General features: G+C 39.4%; 1 protein-coding gene across 2 annotated transcripts in view; it reads right to left on the bottom strand.

Moving 5' to 3' along the window:
• The window catches only part of LOC129755361 (8-oxo-dGDP phosphatase NUDT18), a 155,941-nt gene that overhangs the window by 82,555 nt on the left and 50,323 nt on the right, over positions 1-23,063 (bottom strand). Inside the window, exons 1-2 of one of the 2 annotated variants that reach the window (XM_055751806.1) lie at positions 18,884-18,975; positions 18,752-18,812 (exon numbers count right to left, since the gene is read on the bottom strand). The exons of the other annotated variant lie outside the window; for it this stretch is intronic. The gene's annotated coding sequence lies outside the window, so the exon portion shown is untranslated. Of the gene's footprint in view, positions 1-18,751; positions 18,813-18,883; positions 18,976-23,063 lie in introns of those variants that run through there. 2 annotated transcript variants of the gene reach the window in all.

Genomic DNA, 23,063 nt, shown 5'->3' with positions numbered 1-23,063 from the left:
TGATGACATAATCGTGGCCACATCACTTACCAAAGTGATTTCCATGCCACATCACCCTTACCCCTAAATAATCAGCGTGAGATTTGTGGAGGGATGGCGTACAGCTGGTCTCCACAAAACAAATCATCACATGTGCTGCACTTCCCTTCCACTATCGACTACACGTACTTGGCCGGCGTCGTTATTGGTTCATTTGAAAGAAGGAGATCTTCAAAATTGTACAGTGAGATTGCATTGGATGATCCCAGCAATCTTTCATTTGATTTATTGTTCAATGTTGATTATCTCGAACCAATCACCGAGTGCAACCATTAAGCCATTGCAATTGGCCAGGAGGGGCCGTAGGTGGACCGTAGTTGTTAGCAAGCTCAAGCTCAAGATCAAGCAAAATGATGATGACATAATTTCTCGCATCCTAAGCTAATTTTTTTCATTTTAGATTCTTATATAAAATTAAAAAAATTAAAAAATCGAGCAATGAATGTACAAATCTTAACATTTTTCGATGCCTTAAAAAACTTTACCCAGTATGACGGATTGTTTTAATGATAGGGGAGATGAGGGCATAACGAGCACCCAGGGCATAATGAGCACTACTCTTTTCTACGAAAGTACGTATTTTCTTAAATAAATTTTCATGAGGATTTGTTTCGTACTTCCTATAGTATTAATTTTTCACAAAAAAAGGAATCTCCTTATCATCTTTACAGATATATTTAAAAAAAAACTAGCTTGGTTCTCAAGTTAGGAAAATATTATAATTTTTGAGCACCACGAAATAAGCTCTTATGATCTTAAAATAACCTTGATCTATAATGTACGCACTGTAACATGATGTACACATTGTTTCTCAATTTTTACCATCATAAAATTTTTGATTTTTCACATTTATCAATTTTAAAACATGTTTTAACTTAAATTTGTTGACTAGGGGCATATAGAGCACCATATTATCGAGGCATAATGAGCATTTTCTGCCGTAGAATCTAGCAGCGAATTAAAATTGATTTATAGCGCCACACCTTGACTAGTTTTCATTCGACGATTTAGCCTATTGGTAAGGTGTCGGAGAGGTAATCAAAAGACTAGCGTTAGATTTCTGTTCGAGGTGATTTTTTTCCATTTACAATTCATGATCGATTTTTTTATTGTTACATTATACGGCTAGTAGCATCATCCTCCGAACAAAGCACATAATGTATGAGTGTGCGTGAATTGTTTGTATTCTTCAAACAGACCTAGATTATTTTGTTATTGCTTTGTTTGATGAATCTACGACTCACCTGACTTCATCGAATTGAATTCGCTGCTAGATTCCCCGGCAAAAACGCATATCTTGCTCTGATTAATGGTGCTCATACTGCCTCAGGGGGGGTTCTCATTATGCCTCCACAGTGGCTGGTTTTCAGCTTTTGGCAAAAAATTTTAAAAGGCATTTTTTAACGTGTTCATCTAGTTTTTCACGTTTCAGCCCGTTAGGGAATAGGCTTTTCAAGTGTCTGAACACGAAATAATAATGTAACCTCCATATTATAGCTATTTTCTATGGTTAAATAACCGTTTTCCTTAAGGTGGCCATTATGCCCCCATCTCCCCTATCACTTACAAACTTTACATTGGTTTTATTATACTGTAAAAATATATTTTGTTTAAATATCATAATTCAGTTGGGGTAAGATGCAACAAAATGCAAATCAAAGAGACACTTTGTAAATCTCGTCTCGATATGCTGGATTATAGTTGTTTTGCATCACGTGTTTGTCAACTTTCATTCATCCGAACATTTATTTTTATGATTTCAGTCAGTGGATTTTTTGTAGTATTTTTACCCCTAAATCTATGCAGCATCCTTATGTTTTTCAAAATAGCTCTATCCACAAAAAATTAAAAAAATGTTTTAGCAGAACCGAATATTGTTTTTATGTGTAGTGGCCTTCATGACATCACAAATTTATCAAAAACTGTAATTTTTTATTAGATTTTTCAATAAAAGCTAAGTTTGTAGCAAGTTACCCCTTTTCCGAGAAGGGAAATTGAAACTTCAACGATTATTTTGATTTTCATGTTTATTTGATTCTTCAACACTTTTGACACAATGCGCCAGTCATTTTATACACATTTGTTTTGCTTAGCTTTGCTTTGCACAAAAGCCAAAAGAATGGTTCTTCGGACTAGAACCTTATTCTCAATATACAAAACTGATGCTCTCTCTTTGAACATCAATAACGGCGCCGGGCACGTCCTTATAGTGAATAAATAGTGAAGAAAAATAGAGAATATGGTGAAAGAAAAAAATTGCTCTTTAGGACCGAGGTTACCTTTGCATCGTAGCAAAATAATTTTGGTTTGAGTTGGGACTAAAGGGATTAATGATTAATTGGGAGACACTTTCGATAAGTGTTACGAAGAAATATGAAATTATTTTTCTAAATCTTATAAGTTTTTATTGAGAGCTTTCAATTGATAAAAAGGCATGTTTTTATATTAAGTTTAATGAAAACAAAAAAATTAACTACTATCACAAAATGCTTGTTTTCCATAAATACATTGTTAAAAAAATTCTTAACATAAATTCATAAATTTGTTAAAAGTCATATGTTATGAATTGAATGTTTCCTCGAATTTTAGCAACTAAGTAAAATAAAAATTCTCTAGCTGTCAAAATATTTGACCACTACGTCTTTTGGAAGTATTTATTTTTTCAACTTTTGCTGATAATTGCCAAAACCAACTTGATGAAAAAAAAAGGCTTTTTATAATGCGCTCCAAGGTTTTGTCCACTATTCAAATTAGATAAAATGGTTACGAACTTGAGGAATAACAGAAATCTTGATAGAGATATGCTTTAATAATCTAAAGTGATCAATTACCTACCATTCCAAAAATTCATTAAAGGTCCATTGCTTCACCTGTAAAAAAACTCAAAATGCGAATTAATTTCAAGAATCAATTTTTTATTTTCTCGAATCAATTTCGAAATTATTCAAGATTTCCATTTTATTAGTCAACAATCAACAACATCCTCGATCAAAAGAATGACCATAATCACTGCGGATCTAGGATTCTGTGAAGGAAGGATTTTCTTCTTTGAGTCAGATCTAGCTACAGCCATGTGTTCCTAGAATCTGAAACTATAGCTCATCGGTAATGTCTGATTTCTTCTTCAAACAATATGGCATTTTTTCAATTTTCAGAAACAAAAACTCGCACTTAAAAAAAAGTGGAAATTTTTCGGAGCATCAGTCAAATACGTCTCTTTAGTTTTGCAGACTACTTAGACTACTTAGATCCATGATACAATGTGCCAGCAATTTTTTTTACAATTAATTTGTTTACTAGCAAGCAACAGTGGCTGTCTTAGCTTCAATATTATTATCAACAGGAATTTTGCTTCCATCCGCATAAAAAGTGTAATTACATGGTTAAGAAATGACTCAAAACAAAGTTTGAAATGCAAAATTTGAATGGAGGTTGATATGTTAAATTTAACCACAAGTGAAGGAATCAATTGATTCAGATAATGTTGAAGGAGCTTTTAAAATCGTTTATTTTGCTAATTGTTTTCAAAGGAACTTAAAAAAATTAAGTGTTTTTGTTTGAGTTATCAGCAAGGCCCAGCAGCAGAAGAGAAGTAGGCGTGTGTCAAGAAAGACGTGTTTTGTTTTCATCTGCCGTAAAATTTTGAAATTTTAGTGGAAAATATCAATAGTCGGAAAATCGTTTCCATTTGCATCACATCAAGTTTTACTACGATTTGCGGCTTCAGAAGATCGAAAAGGATGGCAAACGGAATGAAGGTGGAGGATCTGCAAGAACAGCTGCTGGCCGTTTGGCAGAAGGTTCATGGGAAATTGAAAACCAAGGAGGTCTGAGTTTCAAATTTTCCAGGATGCAAAGCTAAGTACTCAGTTCTTCTCTTATTTATTTTTTAAGGCCATTTTTCTTAGTTAAATTATCAGATCTTGAAAAAGATTCAAACATGTGTCTCTTATTTTTTTTTGAAAATTTTCTTTATAATGAAAGATTTGATCTTAAAATAAGTTGGGACTGCGATTTTGAATGTATGATTTTTTTTAAATAACGCACTTTTATCACTTTTTTGTAAAAATACAATTTACAAACAAGTGTACTATAGATAAAGGTTTTCTATCAACAACGAACTCGAAACATGCGCGATGTTATGAAGTGCCTTTTTACTTTTTCGATTTTTTTTTCACTTTCATTATCCTTTATGTTCGGAGTTAAGATTTTCCGACTACATGATTTAGTAAATTATTAACTCATTGACACAACGACTTTTTGACTTTCTAGTTTTTTGGCCTTTTGCCTTACTGATTTCTGATTATTTTTGACTTTTTAACTTTCTGACTTGCATTTTTTTTACTGAAAATTTTGCCATTTCTAAAAATTGTTGAAGTTGTTCTCAAAAATTATGAATCTTTCAAGTTCCGGTAGAGTTTGTCATTACAACGTGAAATAAAGTCGGATTTCCTGTGAATGGCCGAGGTGATTTTGTACCCAGGTTTCCGAAGAAACCAAAAAGGGTATACAGAGTTAAAATGATATACATTTACATATCTGGCAAGAATATTCCAGTTTGATGTGACCAAATTTGTAATCTTAATTTTCTTTTTAAAATATTTACTTATGAACATAGTCAAATTTATCGAAAATTGAGTAAATTCTCGCATTCCATTTTAGTAAGTTTAGTTAAAAGCAATATTTGAAAACCATATTTAAATACTGGTCCATCCCAAACAATTGTTATAGTAAATACTGAACTCCAAATTTTCTCAAAAACTCTCTTTGCTAAAATTAATAGAAAAGACAAGAAAAGAGAAAAATAGATAAAGGAGCAAATATCATTTATGTGTCTTTCATTAATTAGGCCGGAACAAATTTAAAATCCTTCTTTTGTCACTCGGAGTTGGAACATCGTGAGGGGGGGGGGGACAATAAAAAATAATGCGAAAAACAAATAAATTGGAATAAATTGCACGAAAGCTTGTATGCAACCAAATTGCATACTATATTAAAGTATAAAACCTATAAATCAAGTTTTTTTTATCGAAAAATTCAATAAAATCAGGAATACAAAATGTGAAATAACTTCCATCTTCAAATATTTGGTTCTTGGTCTTGTAGTCTTTCGGATATTTGAATTTATATTTGAAATTTACTTAAAACAATTCAAACTTTATTTATTCCCCCCTTCTGGATTTTGGAAATTTCGAAGGGGGGGGTGACAAAAAAAGAATTTGATATTTGTTCCAGCCTTATTATCTTTCATTAATTATTATTTGGCTGGTAAACGGTGGATAATGTGCAACAGTAGACCCCATAGTGGTCATATCACCTCTTATTCACAACTCCTATCTCTACCTCCCCGCGGTGCCGGCTGGGGTGCGAGTAACCTAAGCGGAGATCGGGTACCCAACCCCGGTGGATGCTTTGGTCGCATGCAGACTGAGAAGGTGGCCGCACGCGTCCTTTCCCCAGGTCAGGGGCGGCGTGCAACAACAACCGAGCGTCTGTTCTCCAGGTCAGGGGCGGCTCAAACAGCGTCTGTCTTGCAGCAAGCGGCTGAATTTATGAAATGCGGCTCCCGCCAGCTAAGTCCAAGATGGCAGCCCCATCGCGGGATAGGGACTTTAGGCTAACAACCTACTGCTCCCGATTTGAAATTGTTACGGAATCCGAAAGAAATGACCGACCTGGAACTTTGGCGACGACTTTTAGCATGAAAACACGGACACGAATTGGAACTTGGAATGTTTTAACCCTTGCCCAACAAGGCAAACTGGAACAACTTGCTAGAGAAGCTAGCCGCCTCAAGCTTGAAATTCTGGGACTGAGCGAAGTCCGTTGGCCTAATACTGGAGAACACAAGACACAATCCGGGCAAGTCCTGCTTTACTCTGGCATACGAGGAGAACATGCTACTCGGGAACGAGGAGTTGGTTTCCTGTTAAGCCCGCAGGCCTACGCGGCCCTCATTAGATGGGAACCGATAAACGAAAGAATAATCGTAGCCAGATTCAGAACACGGGTTAGAAACCTTACAATGGTCCAGTGTTATGCGCCAACTGACGTTGCCGACTTGCAGGAGAAAGAGCAGTTTTACAGTCAACTGAACAGCGTGGTTGAGAGAATTCCGAAGGATTCAAATCCATTTGGGCGACTTCAACGCAAAGATTGGCTCCGACAATCAGGACCTTGAGCGCATCATGGGACGCCATGGCCTAGGACAGATGAGCGAAAACCGAGAGCTGTTTGTAGAATTTTGTGGCAACAACAACATGGTGATCGGCGGATCGCTCTTCCCCCATCGACCAGCACATAAGGTCACTTGGGTATCCCGAGATGGCCGAACAGAAAATCAAATTGACCACATCTGCATCAGCCGAAAATGGAGAAGGAGCCTTCTTGATGTCCGCAACAAACGAAGCGCAGACATTGCATCTGACCATCACCTCGTCCTTGGCGAGATACGACTGAGAGTTGCGCGTGTCCAACGGCGCGAGGAGAAAGTCGGGTGTCGATACGACGTCCGCCGGTTGGAGAATCCAGAGGTGAAAAGGGCATACGTTGAACAGCTAGAATCCCGAGCCTCGGAGCTGCCGACAGACGGAACAGTCGAAGAACAGTGGTGTGGAATCAAGAATGCCTTTATCACGACGAGCCATGGTACTCTCGGTAAAGTTTGTGGAAGACGAAGTGAATGGATGTCGGATGAAACCTGGAGGATGATCGATGATCGGAGAAAGGCGAAAGTCGGAATTGAGCAGGCATGTACCGGGTCAGCCAAAGCAGCCGCCGGCTTACGATATGCGGAGCTGGAAAAGGCAGTTAAACGAGCTTGTAGACGAGACAAGAGAGCCTGGACAAACTCCCTAGCCGAAGAGGGAGAAAGAGCCGCCGCCAATGGAGATATCCGATTACTTTATGACATTTCTCGCCGCCTCAGTGGTGCAAGGACTAATGCAAGAATGCCGCTAAAAGACCGAGCAGGTCAGTTATTGACTGATCGAACAGATCAGCTCAAACGATGGACTGAGCACTTTGAACAACTCTTCCGAGTCACGAATAGCGATGGCCAACAGAATCTGCAGCTCGAAGCGCCAACAGTAAGTCGCATAAATGGCGTCAACTCGGAAGCGCCTTCGCTGGCTGAAATAGAAGCGGCAATCAAAAACATGAAATCCAACAAAGCACCTGGGATCGATTGCATCCCTGCTGAAATGCTGAAAGCCGACCCTACCCTATCAGCACAAATGTTGCACCGTCTTTTCGCTGACATCTGGGATACTGCAACATTCCCGGCCGACTGGATGCAGGGTATCCTCGTAAATGTCCCGAATAAATGAGACCTGACAGAGTGCGGTAACTGGCGAGGCATAACGTTGATCTGTACAACCCTCAAAGTACTCTGCAAAGTGATCCTGAACAGGATCCAGGAGAAAATAGACGCTACACTCCGACGGCAACAAGCTGGATTCCGATCCGGACGATCATGTGTGGACCACATCACAACGCTACGAATCATACTGGAACAAATCAACGAATTCCAGGACTCTCTTCTGCTGGTGTTCGTTGATTTCGAAAAAGCATTCTACAGACTTAACCATGGAAACATCTGGGCGGCTCTAAGGCGACGAGGGGTCCCAGAGAAACTAGTCCATCTCATCGAAGCACAGTACGAGGCATTTTCGTGCAAGGTCTTGCACGACGGTGTCTTGTCCGAACCAATCCCGGTAACTGCTGGAGTGAGACAAGGATGTATTCTATCACCGCTACTTTTTCTAATCGTAATGGATGAGATTCTGATTGGATCGATTGACTGTGCACCGAACCGAGGATTGCCGTGGAATCCTTCAACAATGGAGCAACTGAACGACCTTGACCTGCCTGACGATATTGTTTTGCTCGCCCAAACACAACCAGATATGCAGAGCAAACTCGACGACCTCACCGAAAGTTCCAAGGCAGCAGGTCTCAAAGTCAATGTCGGAAAGACCAAGTCGATGGAGATCAACACAGGAAATCCCTCCAGTTTCATGGTAGCTGGGCAACAAGTTGAGAAAGTGGAGTGCTTCCAGTATCTTGGTAGCCAGATAACGCCTGATGGTGGTACCAGAAAAGACATCGAAACCCGGATAAGAAAGGCCCGATTTGCGTTTGCGAGTCTCCGAAACATCTGGCGGTCACGCCAGATCTCTCTACGAACGAAAATCCGAATCTTCAACTCAAACGTCAAATCCGTATTGCTGTACGGGTGCGAAACTTGGTGCACATATGCGGTAACGACGCGAAAACTGCAAGTATTTGTAAACCGCTGCCTGCGGAATATCATCCGCGCTTGGTGGCCTGGCAACTGGATCTCGAATGAGGAACTACATCGCCGGTGTCATCAAAGGGCGCTAGAAATCGAGATTCGGGAACGTAAGTGGAGATGGATTGGGCACACGCTGCGAAGAGATGAAAACGAGATTTGCAGAGAGGCGCTAGATTGGAATCCAGAAGGTCATCGAAGAAGAGGCAGACCCAGAAATTCGTGGCGGCGAAGCCTAGCCGCTGAAATCCGAACTGTCGACGAGAATCTTGACTGGGACCAGGTGAAGACGCTGGCTCCGGATCGTCAACAGTGGAGGTCTTTTACCACGGCCCTATGCACCGGAGGATCGGCGCGGGATCATTAAGTAAGTAAGTAAGGATGAAATTTGGTTTGAAATCCAGAAAAATTATTATAGATGTAGTTTTTTTTTTGTTTATGGGTTTATGAGCGCCTGGCTGACCCGGAAAGGAAAAACAGAACGGGGGACAGAAGAGGAAAATTTTAAATGAATAGCTTAGAAAAGGATAGCGGCAACAGAACCCGATTGTTCTGAAGCACCAGTTTAGGGAAGCGTTAAGATAGTGCTCGACGGACTAGGACGGTTGGTGGGCCCCATATGAACTTCGAGTTAACCCAACCTTCAATTCAACCGAGCAATAGCAGTATGGTATCAAATAATATGGTATCATATGCTAACGCCTCGATATCGTTGTCAGAAGGGTTCATTATCTTACCGTAGTTGAATTTTCCCTACCTGTCATCTACCTTACTCGTTTCCATAAATTTGGAGTCTTCCTAGTTTGATTTAGAAATAATTATAGATTTGCTAAGTAAATGATATATTCAAGTGATTGATTCTACGCGACTACACGGTTATTCAATAACTCAATTAGGATATCATAAAAACAGAATCTAGAAAAGGTGTCTCTTAAACTCATCAACAATGAACTGTGAGCTTAAATAGCAATAGCTTTATTGTTATCGTCAACTTATCAACGGAACAGGAAAATAACAGTGCTATTCTTTAAAACCTTATCACTAATTGTGGTCAACTTTTCAAACAAACTTTAATACTCAACCTACACGATAGGGGTTCAATTCAAATAAACCGTGTTCCTGTTTTTAAATGCCCGAAATGAATGATCTGAACTACTACTGATTCTTGCTATCTACTCATTCTTGCTTATCGAAATCATATTTTCTATTTTAAACTTCGATTTATGAATTTCAATCCTAACCGAAAAATGTATAGATCAACCAAAAGTAAATAAATAAATAAAAACAAATGTCGAAAGTGTATTACAAACTGAAATATCATATTTGTCAAAACAGCATTCCCGTCCAATGAGCCCCTAGTTCTTGTAAAATGCTTGATTTAAGAATAAGCCAACGAAATTCATAAACCGCAAATGCACAATTTCTAGAGCATTGGGGAGGCGAATACCATTACCTATACCTAACCTAGCAATACTTGAAACATCCTAATTCTATGAAACTAAACTAGCTAACTACCTTACCAAACAGATTATGCCCTATTGAAAAGTATCACTTTATGACGGCAAAATGTGATATTTTCACTACAAAATTTTCCCATTGTTCAACGGAAGGGAGGGCAAGTGTTTCAACTCCCATTCATCTTATCAGCATGGATCATGAAAAATGGGGACACCATTGAACCTACCGCTAATTTAATTTAAATGAAGGTGTCCATCACGCCTTCTAATTTGAGTCATATTATGATCCATGCTTGACAAGATGTGTGCAACGACCCTCTCAGGACAATGATAGTAAACCATCATTATCACAAGCATGCACACCGCCGCCGTGACCCATGGGAACCCAGGGTACGGAGAAAAATTATAGATGTAGTTGGATCAATAAATTTTGCTAGAGCAGGTGAAATTAGATAGGCACGGGAGTCTAAAATAAAAATTCAAAATGGGTAACAATTTTAAACGTAAAATTTCAACATCACGTATAGCAATTCTCATATGAAATTTCATTTCCAGTATTTCATTTCCAGTATTTATTTATTACATTTCGTTTCACATCACTCGCCACAAGCGGTCGCGTTTCTCGTTCTCCTTCTAGTGAATCGCGTAGCAATATAGTGTTGTGGAATTCTTACCCCTTGAAATCCGGTCGTTAATCCCGTCAGGGTAATCGTTTCTCGTTACCTGCGTTCCGTGTCCGGGGAACAGCAGTAGTTAGTAGTGCCAAAAGAATATAGTGAATCAGTGCCACAGTCACCAGTTGCCGATAAAAATCATCTTCCAGCAGCAGACAAAAGCCGATCTGCTGTATAGTAGTAGGCATCAAGGTCAACACAAAAGACCATATTGTTGACTTGGCTGGCAGTCGTTTGGGATAGGGTGTATCCTATAAATATATTTTGGTTTAAGTTTTTATTTACTTATTTATTTTTTCTCTTTGTGTTTTTTGTTTTCTTTTTCTTAATTTATTATCATTATTATCATCCTTCATTTAAAGGTTTAGCTCTCCACTCTCGCCCGTTATGTCCGAAAGCAACCGGCTAACGGAGAACGGCGACGAGGCCGGTCATCACCCCCCATTTAGAGAAGAGACGTCTTCTCCTTCTCCTAATGCTCATCCTATGTATCTTTCGGATACGGAAGATTCTCCGTCCCCCGCTCCCCATCCGATTGATAAACCTGTTATTCCACCAACTTTTTTTTTCGGTAATACTATCACCCCAAGGAACAAAACTACCCCATCAAGCTCAAACTCTAACGCACCCATGGAAAATAGTTCTACGTTACCGAATTCTACCCCTCGTCGTCGGGTTTACCAATCTCAATCGACGGGACCCTGGGTGGTCTACATCCGGCCCAAACCGAATGGGAAATCACTTAACGTGATTTCAATCTCCCGAACCCTCGACCGATCGTACCCTTCCATAATCAACTACCAGTCGATGAGTCGGAACAAGATGCGCGTTGTCGCTGGTAGTCTGAAGGAAGCAAACGCCATTGCTTGTGACGAGAGGTTTACGATCGAGTACCGCGTTTACGTTCCCGCTCGTGACGTGGAAATCGACGGAGTGGTAACCGAAGAGGGTTTGACCGTTGATGACCTAATGGAATCAGGGGTTGGCCGATTCAAGGATCCTGCTCTTCCAACGGTCAAGGTGTTGGACGCGCGTCAACTAAAATCAGCATCAGGCGAGGGGGAAAAACGGGAGTTTTCCCTGTCGAACTCTTTTCGGGTTACTTTTTCCGGCACTGCACTTCCTGATTACGTTGCGATCGGGAAGGTTCGTCTACCTGTGAGACTTTATGTGCCTTCGGTCATGTTCTGCCAGAATTGCAAGCAGTTGGATCATACGGCCGCCTACTGCTGCAATCAGGCACGCTGCTCTAAGTGCGGGGAGAAGCATGAGGAAGCTTCGTGTACAATACAAGCAGCAAGCAGGTGCTTGTATTGCACTGGTGAAGCCTCTCATGCTCTCTCGGCGTGTCCGAAGTACATATCGCGCCGGGAAAAAATCAAGACTTCTTTGAAAAATCGTGTAAAAATGTCCTATAGAGACATGGTTCTGAAGTCTTTGCCAATCGTCTCAGAGAACCAGTTTGACCTTCTAAGTGACTTTGAATCCGAAGGGGAGGATCCATGTGAAGGAACATCAACTGGGCCATTTTCAAAAAATAATGTTTCACAGGCTCCAAAAAGGAAACGCATCACTAAGACACACACCAGATTAGCTGCCAGCAAAGTTAAAATTAACAGAAATCCTCAAAGTGGAAATAGTAATTGTGCCCCTCCTATTCAGAGTCCTCCGGGTTTTAATCCTTCCCCGAAGGACTTCCCTCCACTTTCTGGGAAGTCAAAACCCCAGGCTTCCCTTCAGACTTCAGGCCCATCAGTAGTTAACAGGAATGCAACAATTCCCAGAGAAACTGCATCTGATTCATCGTCGAATGGTTTTCCCAGCTTTTCGGCAGATGGTAAGATGAAATTCTCGGAAATCGTTGCATTCATCTTGGACTTTTTCAGCGTACCTGCAGGATGGAGGACTATGATCAATATTTTTGTACCCCTTTTGAGAGAAATTTTAAAAAAGAAAGCTCTCACCATGACCCTCATTTCAGAAACAATTTCTCTTGATGGCTAATTCATTCAATGAGGGAAGAGAAATTGTTTCTGTATTACAATGGAACTGCAGAAGTATTTTACCAAAATTAGACTCTTTTCAAGCTTTGGTACACAATTTGAATTGTGATGTATTCGCCTTATGCGAAACTTGGCTTTCTCCTAACTTAGATTTTAACTTCCACAGCCACAACATTATTCGCCTGGACCGTGATGGGCAAAGAGGGGGGTGGTGTTCTTTTGGGGATCAGGAAATGCCACTCTTTCTATCGTATTCCACTACAACCATCTCCGGGTATTGAAGTCGTTAGTTGCCAAGCTAGAATAAAAGGTCAAGACCTTTGTCTAGCCTCGGTTTATATTCCGCCATCTTCAAGCGTTAGCCGGAACCAATTGGCGAATATTATTTCACTTCTCCCAGAACCCCGGCTAGTTCTAGGAGATTTTAACTCCCATGGCGTGGGCTGGGGTAGCTCACGTGATGATGAACGTGCTAACATTATTTATGAGCTGTGCGACGACTTCAACATGACTGTCTTAAACAATGGGGAAGTGACTCGAATTAATGGATCCCAATCACAGCATAGTATTTTAGACCTTTCTCTAGCTTCTTCCTCTCTGAGCTTGGATTGTATGTGGAAGGTAATCCAAGACCCTCAGGGAAGCGATCATTTGCCTATCCATATTTCTATCGCCAGTGGTCGTAGTCCACCTGAAGAAATCAATATTCCTTATGACCTCACAAGGAATATAGATTGGAAAAAGTATGCATCGGATGTCATTGAAGCCATCGACTCAACAGATGAACTGTCTCCGGAGGCAGAGTACAGTTTTATTTCTGGAACAATTGTCGACTGTGCAATCGGAGCACAGGTCAGACGGAATGAAAGCTCGACAATACAGAAACGGCCTCCCACTCCGTGGTGGGATGGAGATTGCTCACGCGCGCGAGGTGAAAAGTGCAAGGCGTTTGTTGAGTTTCGCAGAACCGGATTGCCAGAGAAGTTCCAACGTTACTTGGCCTTGGAACGCAAGTTCAAGAACTTGATCAGAGGCAAGAAACGGGGGTACTGGCGGCGATTCGTGGATGGGTTATCTCGAGAAACGTCTTTGCACACGCTTTGGAGAACGGCACGAAACATGCGAAATCACACTCCTTCGAACGAAACTGAAGAAAGTTCAAGTCGATGGCTGATACAGTTCGCGAAAAAGGTCTGCCCGGACGCAGCACCAGCTCAGAAACACTATCGAGATACAGAGAATAGTTCCGAAACGGAGGATCAATTCTCGATGGTCGAACTTTCACTTGCGCTCTGGTCTTGCAACAATTCAGCTCCCGGACTGGACAGAATCAAATTCAACTTGTTGAAGAATCTGCCAGATACCGCTAAGAAACGCTTGTTGAATTTATTCAATAAGTGTTTGGAGCTGAACATTGTTCCGCATGACTGGAGACAAGTGAAAGTCATCGCCATCCAAAAACCGGGAAAACCAGTTTCTGATTACAACTCGTATAGGCCGATAGCAATGCTCTCGTGTCTCCGGAAATTGCTCGAAAAAATGATTCTCTTTCGGCTGGATAAATGGGTTGAATCAAACAATCTGTTGTCAAGTACACAATTTGGATTCCGTAGAGGCAAGGGTACGAACGACTGTCTAGCATTACTTTCATCAGACATTCAATTGGCGTTTGCCCAAAAAGAGCAGATGGGGGCAGTATTTCTGGACATCAAAGGGGCATTCGATTCGGTGTCCATAGAAGTGCTATCTAGTAATCTTAACTCTTGCGGACTTTCACCAATTTTGAACAATTTTCTATATAACCTGTTGTCTGAAAAAATCATGCATTTTAGCCATGGAGAAACCAAAGTTGAACGAATTAGTTACATGGGTCTACCCCAAGGCTCATGTTTAAGCCCCCTGCTATACAACTTTTATGTCCGAGAAATCGATGCTTGTATGGCACAAAATTGCACGCTAAGACAGCTTGCGGATGACTGTGTTGTTCATATCACAGGTAAAACAGACACTCAAATAAAACCTCCTTTGCAAGAAACTCTAAATAACTTATCACATTGGGCCAGGAATCTAGGTATCGAGTTTTCGCCTAGTAAAACCGAGTTAGTAGTTTTTTCAAGGAAGCATTCCCCTCCTCAAATAGAGCTCCTTATGATGGGTAGAACTCTAACTCAATCTCTTAGTTTTAAATATTTGGGTGTCTGGTTCGACTCTAAATGCCTCTGGGGAAAACATATTAGGTACTTGACACAAAAATGCCAAAAGAGAATCAATTTTCTTCGAACGATTACTGGAACCTGGTGGGGTGCTCATCCACAGGACCTCATCAGGTTATACCAAACAACGATACTGTCGGTCATAGAATACGGAAGCTTTTGCTTTGGGTCAGCCGCGGATACCCACTTGATTAAACTAGAACGAATACAGTATCGTTGTTTGCGTATTGCCATGGGTAGTATGCAGTCGACACATACGATGTGTCTCGAAGTACTGGCGGGAATAATGCCGTTGAAAAATCGGTTCTTCGATTTATCGCTACGTTTCCTAATTCGAAGTGAAACTATGAATCCTTTGGTGATAGAAAATTTGGAAAGGCTTATGAATATTAATCCGCAAGTAAAATATGTAAATAATTATAAAACTTTAAGTCAATTAGAAATAAATCCTTCTTTATTAAATTCGGACACGAGTCACTTTTACCCGATTAGCAGTTCCTTGATAAAATTCGATCTGTCCATGACCGCTGACATCCGTGGAATACCAGATCATGTCCGACCCAACATCATTCCTTCAATCTTTGCTTCAAAAGTACGTGAAATTGATCCTATGAAAATGTTCTTTACTGATGGTTCTAGAATCGACAACGCGACTGGCTTCGCAGTGTACAATGAGGGCTTTGAAGCTTCGTTCAAGCTTCGAGAGCCATGCTCCATTTACACTGCTGAGCTAGCCGCTATTTACTGCACCTTGGAACACATTCGCACACTGCCCGTAGACCACTATTTCATCTATTCGGATAGTCTCAGCTCCGTTGAGGCGATTCGATCGATGAAACTGATGAAGCGCTCTTCCCATTTTTTGCTGGAAATTTCAGGGATATTGGGCGCTTTGATCGAAAATTCGTATAGGATTACCTTAGCTTGGATCCCGTCTCATTGTCTTATACAAGGCAATGAGAAGGCGGACTCATTGGCTAAGGTGGGCGCGTTACGAGGGGAAATCTTTGAGAGGATAATAACTTACAATGAATATTTTTCAATACCTCGCACTTTAGCGATTAACGCTTGGCAGTCTAGCTGGGATAATGGCACAAAGGGACGTTGGCTCCATACGATTATCCCTAAGGTTCCGACGAAGGCATGGTTCAAGCATTTTAACTTGAGTCGCGACTTCATTCGCGTGATTTCTCGGCTCATGTCAAGTCACTGCCGGCTTGACGCGCACTTGTTTCGTATTAATCTCGCTGCAACCAATGTTTGCGTTTGTGGGGATGGCTACCACGACATCGATCATGTTGTATGGACGTGTGAAAGGTATGATCAAACGAGGGCTTGGCTACTGGATACCCTTAGGGCCCGAGGTAGATTACCTGGTGTTCCAATTCGAGACATTTTGGCAAACTTAGATTTTGGATATTTGTTCCCAATTTACAAATATCTCAAGCTGTCTGACTCGGTCGTTTAGTCCGCTTACCCACGTAAACTCTCCCCTTGTGTGTTCTCCATTTAATGTCTGTTTTGTTTATTTATTAGTACCACCTCTCATCCAACGGGTTCGACACATTCATGAAGAAGGCTGGCCAGAAGATCGGAAACCGATACCAAACCGTAGCTACCGAAACCACAGCTACAGGAGGCCACCACCGGACCCTAATGGAACACTGATATCGAAGAATAAACCCTACAAACCCCTTCCTTTTCCCTTATTAAAATTTTGTTTTTTTTTTTAACTGTTGAGTCGCCGCGACTATTACGGCCCCCCTCCCTACTAACCAGTGATACAAAGACCCTCGGCACATTTAAACTTTGTAAAAGTAAAAGGCCTTTAATAAACTAGTTGTAAATAAAAAAAAAAATATTTATTTATTAAAAACAAAAACTGAATCAGCCTATTTCAAACATTATATATTTTTTGCTTTTAATTATGACCGTGAGAAAGGAAAGTTAGTAGCTGTAAGACTAAGGAGCGCAGGTTTTAATAAAGTGGTTCATCACTTACCAAGGTGATTTCCTTGCCACATTACCCTTACCCCTTTAACACTCAGCGTAAGATTTGAGGAGGGATGGCGTACAGCCGGTCTCCGCAAAACAAATCATCACATGTGCTGCACTTCCCTTCCACTATCGACTACAGGGACTTGGCCGGCGTCGTTATTGGTTCATATTAAAGTCTGAAATTCTCAAAAATGTACAGTCAGATTGTGTTGCTTGTTCCCAGCAAACTTTCATTTGGTTCATTGTGCAATGTTGATTATATCGAACCAATCACGGCGTGCAACCATTACGCAATTGGACCGTAGTTGATAACAAGCTCAAGCTCAAGCTCAAGTTCTCAGCAAGATCCAGTAGCATATTTGGTATCATATGAAAATTCATAGCTTCATGAACCATGTACAAAAGAAAAAAAATCGCATATTTCCGTACTCGTAAAATTTTCAACTTTTAGGTTGAAAAATTAGTTTTTTTCTCTTCTTTAGCTTTTTGCCGATGTAAGCTACTGCTGGATTGGTGACAGTGACCATATATCCAGCGGTTTAAACAATTTGCTTTTTACGCACCAGGTTTAAACTAATCTTATGCTGAACTAAAAAAATACAAATTAAAAAAAAACGAAACAATGCAACAATTTGTTTACTTGATTTAAACTTTAATTTTTGGTAATCCTAAAAACATTGAAACTATTGTTGAGTTTTCAATTTTAACTGTTAAATTTTTATTCACGAGCTGATCAAATATTTATTCCCTATTTTTTTGTCAGATTTTGGTAAACATTAACGTTAATTTTATGAAGAGATTCGTTCGTTCGCACGACAAGTTTTCCCGCTTGTAGGGCGAACCACGCTTGGTCTACTAATGTAGAGTGGTAGATGCAAATCTATCTGTATCTACCACTTCATAGTAGTTGGTCCGTGCGGAGCAAAAATTTGATATGTGATGATAATGCTTCAAATAAATTCTACTCGCTCATTTTCGCTATCCTTCATTTCATTTAATTCTACTCATCTATAAATATAAATATAAATTCATAATCTTCAGATTTAGTTAATTCTAATATAAATAGAATGGCTATCTTTAAAAAAAAACGGGAGAGTGTTCACCCAATCTACCGAACTTATTAGGTAAGTTATGTTAATAACTCCTTTCGCTTGTGTATTCCGAACGCATCATGTCATATGTTACTCAGGAAGGTATCAGACTATAAGCCTTCCACAGGCTTTTGCTCCTATACGTCGAAAATAATAACCATAACATTGCAGTGCCATGAATCATCTCGTACGACAATCGGGCTTGCATTCTCGAATGCATGCTACGAGAACGAAATTGACCGAATATGCTGGCTCGGCTGCGACTTCAGTTGCATTCGTCTGATGATTTTCAAACAAATATTTATTGTATGTATGCTTTCACCAAGCCATCCCCATTTGTTTGGATTATGATCATGGGGAAGTATGATATCATAATTCGCAGTGTATTTTCATTTTTAACACTTTGATGAATTTAAAAATTAATTTCTTTCGCTTGTTACTTTGTAGGAAAATACGTCCCTCTGGGGCAGAGAAATCATGCGTTCTGATGCGTTAACAAAATTCAATTTCAGCCTGGAAAGGCGGCAAAAAAGGAAGCTTTCTTCCGGAAATTCACCATATCGTGGAGAGATTTATATTACTTTCTCATAACTAGTTATACTGCATTTTTCATCAAAATTTCTAGATGAGTTTACCACTAACTGACACTTTTCACGTTTTGTTTTTTTTTATTATTTATAAATTTTACGTACCAGTAGAATTGTTTTCAATGTCGTTAGAATGTTTTGCTACTTGTCGATTAGAGCTCATATTACGGATTTTTTCTACATGCATATATCAATAGTCTTGTCCGTTTAAAAAAATTGAATTAACACATCAAATCTGAATTTACTTTAGAAAACATTGTTGCTGCATACTTTTATTCCACTTACAACATAATAATCGACGAAGAATTTGACTTGCGGTACCAAATACATAATCGATTGCTTCCGATAACCTTGAACCGTATCCAAATGTTTAAAGTCATGAACATAGATACTTACCAGAATCTTGACTCAGCACGTGGATTTCGGCAGTATAACAAATAATTTCACTTCCGTCTCACTGGAATAAGACAGATCGTATTAAAAATGGGTTCGATCCACGAAATTTCACCTACAATAATTCAAACTTACTTGAGCAAAATCAAAATCAGCTGCATTAATCGAATCAGCGCATATTTCGCAGTGACATTACTGCACCAAAACAAAAACAAAACTATAATAAACAAGCTCTCTTTCAATACTATGCCGTTGTTGAGGTTGTTGAATGCTTGAATTGAACTCTCCGAAAGAGAGAATGCGAGAGCAAAATTGTTTGGAAATGAATGAAATTTGTGTTCATTCGAACAAAATATTGCACGCATACATATTTACACTCAATGAATGGCGGCTTTATGAATGAACTCTTGTGGGTTTAGCTGTAGTGGGTATAATTAAGCTTTGAGGCTGGAAAATTTTATGCTGCCGTTGAAGTTCAGTTTGTGTTCATTTATGCTCGAGATCGAAAGCTCAAGTCAGTTAAAATTTTCAAAAGAATATATAGGCTTTCTAGTTCGTTTTGAGTATCTTGCATGTGTAAATTGCACAGCTGATTCAATGTTAGGTTTTTGTTTTTTGCAATGAAAATGGCACGAAAAAATACAAAATTTTAAATTCCAAACTTCATAGTTTAGAAAATTACATAGGTACAAATTTTTAAGACTGATAACATAAACCTAAAATGCTGTATTATTTAAATTGCTCCGTAAGATTGTAGGTGGAAGATAATAACACTTTTCACTTTTCGTCGAAGAATCCTTCCATAATTAGGTACGAGCATAAAAGAAACAATTTCGGCATCTTGTCAATTGTTTGATTACACGTTTTTCTCAAGTGCTGCTTTACGCATTCAATTTAGCACTCATAAAACGTATCATCCACGTGCTACATTTTTCTGCTTGATGCTCTCCTCATCGAAGAAGAGGTACCATGCTGATGCTGGCTCGTTCTTGGTTTGTGAATGGAAAAACTTTACCGACCGCATTAAAATCACACACCATCAATGTTTAATGACCTCTCAACCTCAACCAACCTATGTGAGGCTGACGTCGGCGGCGTGTCACTCGGGGATCGATGGATGGGATGGGATTTGTTGCCTCGGGTGAGGCGAGGAGAATTTTTGGAAAAGATCCAAATATAACTTTGTATGGAAGTGGGATTTAGATCAACTCCGAATTGAGAGATGCTCAAATAAGAATCCAGAATTTTGTTCGCGTATCAGTTTAGTTTATGGTTCAGTTTAAAACTATAGTGCTTATCGGTCACTATAGAGTACACCAAGGTTTTATTACGTGTTTTTTTTATGTGGTTTTTTGACACGGTTTTTTTTAACACGGTTTTTTTTACACGGTTTTCGGGAATAACCACGGTTTTTGAGAGAAAATATTCATAAGTCCTTTTCAAAGGAAAACACTCAGGATCTTATTGAAGTTGGGGAAAATCTTAGCTCTGAGACTAAGAACGTGATACATGAGACCAAGGACCTGATACCTGAGACCTGAGACATTAGACCTGAGACATTAGACCTGAGACATGAGATTTGAGACCTGAGACTTGAGACCTGAGACCTGAGACCTTAGACAAGATATACAAGAGTCATAAAACATGAGACCTGAGACCTGAGACCTGAGACCTGATACCTGTGACCTGAGATCTGAGACCTGAGACATGAGATATTAGACATGAGACCTGAGACATTAGACCTGAGAACTGAGACTTGAGACCTGAGAAATAATACCTGAGACCTGAGACCTTAGACAAGAGATATGAGACTTGAGATGTGAGACATAAGACATGAGACCTGAGGCTTGAGACAAGAGCCATGAAACATGAGATATGAGACTTTAGACCTGAGACCTGAGACAAGCTACTAGTCTTAGTGACGCGAAAAATAAGTTTAGCTCCGATTTCAACTTTCGACTCTCTAGTGAAAGGGCTAGTACAAGTCGAACCTTTCCACTAGGTTGAAAGTTGAAATCGGAGCTAAACTTATTTCTCGCGGTACTAACACTAGTAGCTTGTCTCAGGTCTCAGGTCTAAAGTCTCATGTCTCAGGTCTCATGCCTATCGTTTCATGTCTCAAGTCTCTACTCTCAGGTCTCAGGTCTTTTGTCTCATGTCTCAGGTCTCAGGATTCTGGACTTAGGTCTCAGGTAGCATGTCTAAAGTCTCAACTCTCAGGTCCAAGATCGCAGGTCTCAGGTGACGTGTCGAAAGTCTCAGGTCTCAGGTCTCAGGTCTCAGGTCTCAGGTCTAGATATCAGTTGTCTCAATTGTCAGGTCTCAAGTCTCAGGTACCAGTTCGCAGTCTCAGATCTCATGTCTCTAGTGTCAAGTCTCAGGTCTCAAGTCTCATGTCTCATGTCTCAAGTCTCAAGTGTCAAGTTTCCGATCTCAGGTATCAGGTCTCAGGTTTTAAGTGTCAAGTTACATGTCTTATTGTTTCAAGTTTCAGAGTTGCAGATTTGTAATGGTCTTTTTTAACACGGTTTTCCGCAATTAGCACTGTTTTTTTTACATGGTTTTCGGGAATTAACATGGTTTTTTTACGCGGTACTTATATCAGTGTAAAAAAAACCTTTCTGTACTTTGATCCAAAGGTTGCATCAAAGTTTGCGTCCTATGATTTTTTTTCCTGTAAGTCACGTGACGTGACTCCCGGAATGTCACTTCTTTGTCCTGATTTCGCGAAACGCTTCAGAAAACGGAATTAGGTTCAAATAAGGTGCGAAGTTTTTTTTTCCGGGAATTTAACACAACGGTCATTCTTCCCAAGAAGGTGCGAAGACTCATTTCAACTCAGCATCGAAAATAAATCCTGATCGCTGGAAATGTAAAGAACTGTGATTGAACCAAATTCACGAAGTAAATGAAAGCATTGGAATTGATTCCCGCTTATGTACTATGTCGAATAATGTGTAGTGAATTGGGGAGTTCAGATCAAGCCAACTAATTTGAAAGTTTAATTATGGCATTTTATACGCGCATTTCATAACTGTTTTATTATGGTCATGAAAAATGCTTAGATCATATCTCAATAATGCAATCATCATTCATCAACCATCATGGTTGCTGAAAAAAATTTTAAAAAAATAATAAAAACTCGGAGAACTCACGGAATCGAAAAAAAATAAAAGCTTTGGCGATCAAAATCTAATGACTTTATCGAAGATTAAAAACATAATCATGATGCAGTTTCTAGCCAGACAATCAGATATAAGCTTTATTAGAGTTCTGGTGAGGTATAGGATGCACTTTAGCTTTTGAAGAAGATTAATGCTACACACAAAATTTTCGAGGCTGGAATTAAGAAAAATTTAGCTCAAATTTGACCAGCTAGAAATTTAGCGATAATATTTTTTGAAGAAAGGAGAAAAAAAATGACCCCTAACACTTTTGCCGCTATAACTCTCTTTTGTTTCTCAACCTATTTTTACAAAATTCATAGCTTCGGAAAGCTTGTAAAGTGACTCAAATGTTATTCTGTGACAATGTTCAGCTAAAATTTATTTATTCAATAGTTATTCGAAGTCGAAGAATTTTTTTTAAATATCATGCTTCGGGAAAAAGGCTGTAATTAAGTTATTGAGTGCTCGAAAAATAATTCACTTAGTTCCTGAGAAAGCTGAAGTTAGAAGCTACATATATGTTTCACATATGATAATATTTTTTTTAAATTCTTAATATTTTTGCTACAAAACTGTAAAAAAGTAATGTTAAAACCGTCATTTCCAATGAATCAACCGCCAAATCTTTTCCAGTCTAAATAGAAAATTTTTGAAAAGAGAATAGGAAAGTTGCGTAGGGGAGATAAGGGCAAAATGGTAACCTTAAGAAGGATACTAATTTAACCATAGAAAACAGCTATAATTTGTGAGTTAACTTATTATTTCGTGTTCAGACATTAAAAACGTCTATTTCCTAATGGGCTGAAACTTGAAAAAGTAGATAAAAACGTTTGAAAAAGCATTTTAAAATTATTTTCCTAAAGCTGAAAATCAGTCACTGTAGGGGCATAATGAAAATCCCCACTGGGGCAGTATAAGCACCATTAATCGGGGCACGATGAGCATTTTCTGCCGTAGAATCTAGCAGCGAATTCAACTCGATGAAGTCAACTGAATTATATAGCTACAGCTTGACTTGTTTTATCTGACGATTTGGCGATTCCTGGTCGAGGTGATTTTATTTTTCATTTATTTACCATTCATAATCGATGCATTTTGCACAAACGGTGAGTCGTAGATCTATCTATCAATAGCAAAATAATGTATGT

This window comes from Uranotaenia lowii, chromosome 3 (assembly GCF_029784155.1).
Source record: "Uranotaenia lowii strain MFRU-FL chromosome 3, ASM2978415v1, whole genome shotgun sequence".
Taxonomy (NCBI): Eukaryota; Metazoa; Arthropoda; class Insecta; order Diptera; family Culicidae; genus Uranotaenia; species Uranotaenia lowii.
The sequence above is the reverse complement of the archived record's forward strand: the minus strand, read 5'-3'. Positions and strand labels throughout refer to the sequence as shown.